General features: G+C 47.8%; 1 pseudogene; it reads left to right on the top strand.

The window, feature by feature from the left end:
- LOC126320126 (large subunit ribosomal RNA) overlaps positions 1 to 1,948 on the top strand; it is a 3,358-nt pseudogene extending 1,410 nt beyond the window's left edge.
- Positions 1,949 to 5,000: the final 3,052 nt, after the last annotated feature.

Genomic DNA, 5,000 nt, shown 5'->3' with positions numbered 1-5,000 from the left:
ATATGCTGAAGCCGCGAGCAAACGACTCGGATCGGAGTGCCAAGTGGGCCACTTTTGGTAAGCAGAACTGGCGCTGTGGGATGAACCAAACGCCGAGTTAAGGCGCCCGAATCGACGCTCATGGGAAACCATGAAAGGCGTTGGTTGCTTAAGACAGCAGGACGGTGGCCATGGAAGTCGGAATCCGCTAAGGAGTGTGTAACAACTCACCTGCCGAAGCAACTAGCCCTGAAAATGGATGGCGCTGAAGCGTCGTGCCTATACTCGGCCGTCAGTCTGGCAGTCATGGCCGGTCCTCGCGGCCGGCCGCGAAGCCCTGACGAGTAGGAGGGTCGCGGCGGTGGGCGCAGAAGGGTCTGGGCGTGAGCCTGCCTGGAGCCGCCGTCGGTGCAGATCTTGGTGGTAGTAGCAAATACTCCAGCGAGGCCCTGGAGGGCTGACGCGGAGAAGGGTTTCGTGTGAACAGCCGTTGCACACGAGTCAGTCGATCCTAAGCCCTAGGAGAAATCCGATGTTGATGGGGGCCGTCATAGCATGATGCACTTTGTGCTGGCCCCCGTTGGGCGAAAGGGAATCCGGTTCCTATTCCGGAACCCGGCAGCGGAACCGATATAAGTCGGGCCCCTCTTTTAGAGATGCTCGTCGGGGTAACCCAAAAGGACCCGGAGACGCCGTCGGGAGATCGGGGAAGAGTTTTCTTTTCTGCATGAGCGTTCGAGTTCCCTGGAATCCTCTAGCAGGGAGATAGGGTTTGGAACGCGAAGAGCACCGCAGTTGCGGCGGTGTCCCGATCTTCCCCTCGGACCTTGAAAATCCGGGAGAGGGCCACGTGGAGGTGTCGCGCCGGTTCGTACCCATATCCGCAGCAGGTCTCCAAGGTGAAGAGCCTCTAGTCGATAGAATAATGTAGGTAAGGGAAGTCGGCAAATTGGATCCGTAACTTCGGGATAAGGATTGGCTCTGAGGATCGGGGCGTGTCGGGCTTGGTCGGGAAGTGGGTCAGCGCTAACGTGCCGGGCCTGGGCGAGGTGAGTGCCGTAGGGGTGCCGGTAAGTGCGGGCGTTTAGCGCGGGCGTGGTCTGCTCTCGCCGTTGGTTGGCCTCGTGCTGGCCGGCGGTGCAGGATGCGCGCGCCTGCGCGGCGTTCGCGCCCCGGTGCTTCAACCTGCGTGCAGGATCCGAGCTCGGTCCCGTGCCTTGGCCTCCCACGGATCTTCCTTGCTGCGAGGCCGCGTCCGCCTTAGCGTGCTCCTCCGGGGGCGCGCGGGTGCGCGGATTCTCTTCGGCCGCCATTCAACGATCAACTCAGAACTGGCACGGACTGGGGGAATCCGACTGTCTAATTAAAACAAAGCATTGCGATGGCCCTAGCGGGTGTTGACGCAATGTGATTTCTGCCCAGTGCTCTGAATGTCAACGTGAAGAAATTCAAGCAAGCGCGGGTAAACGGCGGGAGTAACTATGACTCTCTTAAGGTAGCCAAATGCCTCGTCATCTAATTAGTGACGCGCATGAATGGATTAACGAGATTCCCGCTGTCCCTATCCGGGACCGCAGCCACTTTTGTCCATTGTTTTTTTTTTTTTTTTTTTTTTTTTTTTTTTTTTTTTTTTTTTTTTTTTTTTTTTTTTTTTTTTTTAATGCTAGTACGTTAGATACTGCTCGTGAAATATATATTTGTGCTTCTCTTCTGGATGTGATCACTGTATTCTTGTAGGTTGTATCTTCATTGTAGATAGTTATTGGTTAGGTTAGGAACAACACTTGCAGAAGTAAAGTCGTGTGAGCCGCACAGTCTGCAAGAGCGAGCAATATCTAGGTGAGACAGTGAAGAGCTCCAAGCGGTCACCCAAGCCTTTATAATTTCTGTGGTGGCTTATACTCGTATGTTAATACATTTATTATATATGTGTTAGGTTAGTAAACTTAGTTCCAAAGAGGTAGTTTGTGTGTGTTGCGTGTCTGGCGGACGCGCGTAACCTTCCAAGGACAGAAAACAACTAGGTTATATGTTTCTCTTTCAAAGTGTTCCCTTACTTGTCTGTTAGGGTAGCAATTATCTCCGAATAAGTAAGGACACGTGTGTCACGTAGCGTGCGAACAAGGGCAAACTTGGGTGAGGAAAAGGAGAGCTACAAGCAGCTCACAACAGTCTGTCTTCATATTATCCTTGTAGGCTACTGTCTTCCTTTTAACATCATGTCCATATGTTCATTATTAGTGTATTATTAGTGTGTTCATTATTCGTGTGTTAGGTTAGGAAAACTTGTAGCTAGGTGCATATATTATAGTGTGCTCATTATTCGCGTGTTAGGTTAGGAAAACTTGCAGCAAGTTGCATATATTATCCTGCTAGGTTATACGTCTCTCTCTCAAAGTATGCCCTTACTCCATTACTTGTTTGTTAGGTTAGGAATTACCTTTGTATAAGTTAAGACATGTGTGTCACGTAGCTTGCGAGGAGGTGCAAACTTGGGTGAGGTAAAGGAGAGTTACAAGCAGTTCTCCTAGTTCACAGTCCGTTTTCATATTATTCTTGTAGGCTATTGTCATCCTTTAACATCATGTCCATATGTTCATTATTAGTGTACTATTAGAGTGTTCATTATCAGTGTGTTAGGTTAGGAAAATGGGGCCTACTAAGGACACTGTAGGGGCTGCAAGTCAACTTGGACGAAACTCGGTTCTTCCTGGTGACAAGGACAACCCAGCGTCATGCACTGACCTTCAGACAATGGAAAACATAAGAGAGGAGATGGAAGCCTTCTTGTTTAATGAAGTGAATAAAATAAACAATGCCCAGAAGAAGTTTATCCTAGGAAAACTCACAATGTATGAACAGATTCTGAAGAAGTATGAGATGGAGGTTCTTGCACTTAAAACAGAGTTGCGATGTGTGAAGGCCCCCCAAACAGGAACACCGTCACTGGTTGAAAGCTATGCCAACAAGGCGGCTGCAAAACCCTCAGCACCCAAACAGCAGCTGATAAAACCGCAACAGCCTAAAATCCTAATGATAAAACCGGCAGAAGGAATCCAGAAAACTGAGAAGGAACTTGAAGAAGCGGTAAAGAACCTTGTTGCAACATCACTGAAAGACGTGCGTATTTCCAAATGCAGGTCAATAAAGGACAAAGGTATTGTTCTTGAAGTCCCTGACGACCAGGATGTCGAGAAAATAAGGAAGTGCGAAGACATTACACAATCAGGCATCACCGTCTCCGATCAAAAAAAAAGATACCCAAAGATTATTATCTTTGATGTAAACAGAAATACAAGTGAAGATGAACTCAAAATGGAACTGTTTGAGAGAAATCTCTCCAGGATGAATGTGACACAGGAAGAAGTTATGGATGGCGTAAGAGTGCTGTTCAAGACAGGCCCAAAAAACCGTGAGGAAGCAAACATGGTGCTGGAAGTCTCACCAAAACTCTGGAGCAAAATAGTACAATATGGTAGGGTCTACATAAACTGCAATTCGCACAGGGTACAAAACTACAGCAATATAAGCAGGTGCTACAAGTGCCAAGGTCATGGCCACACAGCAGCAAAGTGCAAGAATGCAGAAACGATTTGTGGCCACTGTGCAGCACCTGGACATACTTTCAAGGAGTGCTCAAAGAAGGACCAACCAGCCCAATGTGCAAACTGCAAGCGGGCTAAGAAGGCACACACCCACGCAGTGACAGAGACATCTTGCCCTGAATACAGTAGAATAAAGGCCATAATACATAGCACAATTGACTATGGCATGTAATAACAGTGTAGCAGTACAACCTGGAAGAAGACCATGGACAGATACACAAGAAAATGCGATAAGGATCCTTCAAATAAATGGGCAAAGAGCAAAAATCGTCCCAGATCAATTGACACAGCGAATCAGCGAAGAAAATATAGATGTGTTATTGATCCAGGAACCCTACTGCGTAAAAAACAAAGTATTTGGGTACCCATCAAACTTCCAGCTGATCTACACCCCCAAAGGCGAAGCACCCAAGGCAGCAATAGCGGTTAAGACACAAACAGTAACAGCTCTGCAGTTGACAAGCTTCTGCAACATGCACGTAGCTGCTGCCAACATAAATGGAGCCTTTGGTGAGATTTACATTGCCAGCATATATTGCCAATATGGATCACCCATAGACCATTTTCTCCATCAACTGGAGATTATCCTTGACAAACTCCAAGGGAAACCAGTTATCATAGGGATGGACACGAATGCGAACTCACCAGTCTGGCACAGCTCAACAATGGATGCAGCAGGCAGAACGCTTGAAGACTTCATTTCACAACACGGGCTCATAATAATGAATGAAAGGTCAGAGCTAACCACTTTCTCTGGCCCAAATGGGGAGAGCAATATTGACATCACACTCTGCACACCTTCAGCTGCCAAAGCGGTGTGCAAGTGGATGGTTCAAGAAGAGTGGACGTCAAGTGACCACAGGGCTATAACATACGAGTTCGTGGCACCTAAAAGAGCAAGAGCTACCGCGGAACTTGTCACCTACAACACAAACTTCGCAAAGTGGCCCACTTTTGACCGGCACCTTATCAGGTCCACAGCGCACTGGCAACGGAGCCAAAATGTAGGAGTTAATGAAATGGTCACAAGGCTACAGGCAGCAATCCACGAGAGCTGTAGCCGATCAATGAGAAAGAGAACACAGGTGCAGAATCCAGTGCCATGGTGGAATGCAACACTTGCCAACCTGCGACGTGACACCATTACAGCACGGCGTAGTCTGCAACGAGCACATAAAAATAATAATGAACCAGACATAGAAGCAGCAAAACAAATCTACAATAGAGTGAAAAACAAGTACAACAAGGAAATTGCCAAGGCCAAAGAGGAGACCTGGAAGAGATGGGTCACTGACTGCGATCAGAATGATCCTTGGGCCATAGTGAGAAAGATAATTCGGCCAAAACATGGAACAGAAAACGTGCTGAGCAATATAAAAACAAAGAACCAGACTCCTACAATGACTTGGGAGGAGA

The sequence above is a fragment of the Schistocerca gregaria genome, unplaced genomic scaffold (genome assembly GCF_023897955.1).
Source record: "Schistocerca gregaria isolate iqSchGreg1 unplaced genomic scaffold, iqSchGreg1.2 ptg000703l, whole genome shotgun sequence".
Lineage (NCBI taxonomy): Eukaryota > Metazoa > Arthropoda > Insecta > Orthoptera > Acrididae > Schistocerca > Schistocerca gregaria.
This window is presented reverse-complemented; position numbering and strand designations above follow the sequence as displayed.